The following is a 2,451-nucleotide window of genomic DNA, read 5'->3' on the forward strand; positions in this document are numbered from 1 at the left end:
AGTACTGAAAGACCAAAATCTCAATACTTAATGACAAATATTTAAAACATGCTTGCAACATGACAATACAAAAGGAAAAAATATATATATATATATAATGAACAAAAATGTTGTCACGATTGCATTTCATACGTTTTTTTGTGAAAATTTATGTGTTTGTGATATTATTGCAATAGATGTTGACTGGTGAAGGGAGCACTAGAACCCTGTACTAAATTTCTTTATTTTCCTATTTTAAAACTTTCATAGTCGTTGAATTATGTTTTCAGATTTTTACGTGATTCAATGATTATGTCTGTTTTGAAACTAAGAGACAAAAGAATTTACGAACAAAGGATCCTTAATTGATGGGGGGTTAAATCATTATGCAATTTTCTATTTGCTAACAATGTTCATTAATTGAGTTGTTTATTAAATATGTTGGGTTTAGGGTTTGATCTACTTGGATTTGTATTATTTGCTACATATAATATCAATATATATGTGGAGGCATAAGTGGTTTGTATACATATGGATTGTTAACTAGAAGCCTTTGTTGATTAGAGCTGGTAAAACAAACATTGACACATTTTTATTCTCTTTTTCTTTGTTATGTGACAATTTGGTCTTAATAAAAAGAGGAAAAAAAGAAGATAAAAGATAAACAATATGATTTGGTTTAGAACCACAACTGAAGTCATTGAATCTTGAACATAATAAATCATGAAAAAAAAAAATCAAATTAGACATGTTAAGAAAACTTAAAAAGATTATACATTTTTTTATCTCACTTGCTTTCATGTGATTATATATCATTTTAAACTTGGGCAAGGTTAATGTTGTATTTTATTATTATTATATTTTTAATGCACAATAATTTTGTTTAGGGAATTTAATAGTAAATATTTTTTTTCCTAAACTTGTATCCCAACAAATCCCATAGATATTCTTATATCCCAATTAATCACTTTGTTTGGAAAATTTAACCTACTAGAACCTAAATCCCTCATATTTTATGCTTTTGATGGACATTAATACCCTTAATAGATATGGTATGTATTAAGTTTTTATTATGAAATATATATATATATACACACAATACCATTGTGGGATCTCTCTGCGGGTATCTAATGTGCCTGACGGTTCACTCTTTCGTCTTGCTCACAAAATGTAGTGTAAAACGAGTGAAGGTATATGATACTTCGTTGTCGTACTTCATTGCATAATATGGTGTGACCTGCACACTAGATTCCATTTATTCATGAGGTATATGACGGACCACTCTCCATACCATTCATTTTATGAGGAATATGATAGACCACACTCCATACGGTTCATCTCATAAGGTGCATCACATATCGCTCCATGCATATCTCACAGAATGCATTATGTACTACTTTCCATGCCATTCATGTCTCATGAAATACATCATGCATCATGCACCATTTCTTTACATATAGCGTTCTCATAAGGTGCGTCTCCTCGCACTATCCTTTCTACATTCAAAAAAGGTGCGTCCTCTCACACCACCATTTTTTGCATTCAAATAAGATGTGTCTTCTCTTACCACACTATAGCGGTCGGACTAAGACCCAACCCTTTATACTCTTTGATTCGGAATTTGGTGCTCATTATGGTTGTCCATGTTGATTCTTTTCTTATATTATTGTTTGGAGAGTTGATATTATAATTGTGAGATTGTTTGAAACAGGTTGAGAGTTAGTTTTTTTCAAAGGGATTTTGCCTAGTTCTTTTCAGGTTAGCTCGAGCATTTGGTTCCTTCTAGTATTTGTTTGCAATTTGAATTTATAGAAGTGGGTGGGTCTTCACTCAAGTCATGGGGTCGCTTGAGCAGTATTTTGTGTCTGACGCTCGAGCGGTATCTTTATAGGTCTAAACTACTATGAGGGGGTCATTGTGCGCTCGAGCCATGATTTGGTTGCTTGAGCGGTTCCTTGTGTCTGACGCTTGAGCAGTGGTTTGGTTGCTTGAGCAGTCTGTGTGCATATCATTATGGGAAAAAGATCTTTTCTTTCACATTGATCTCTCTCTCTAAAGTGTTTCTTTATCAAATTTCTTCACACACTCTCTCTCTCTCTAGTTCTTGTCTAAATACCCTTTTACACTCAAATCTATTGGTCTCGCCGCTGTAGTGCTTTGGGAAAAAGTATACAGCTCGTAGAGATGAACGTTCTAATTAGAAAAGTTCTAATTTTCGGCTCCGTCAAACTTTGGATATTGTTCATCTCTCCTTCTAATCTTGAGGTAGAGATTTCTTTAACCTCTTGTATGATCTTTAGCCTTGTTATATGTTCTTTGAAAGTGTGGTTGTTACCCATGAAGGGGGTGAATTGAGTTTCTAAATAAATTGCCAAATTATAAATATTAACCCAAATGATAAATAAATAAAATAGCTCAACAATATAAAATAGAGTAATAAAATAAAATGAGCAAAGGGAAGAGAAAGCAAAC

Source organism: Camellia sinensis, chromosome 3 (assembly GCF_055761805.1).
Source record: "Camellia sinensis isolate YWXY chromosome 3, ASM5576180v1, whole genome shotgun sequence".
In the NCBI taxonomy this organism is placed as follows: Eukaryota; Viridiplantae; Streptophyta; class Magnoliopsida; order Ericales; family Theaceae; genus Camellia; species Camellia sinensis.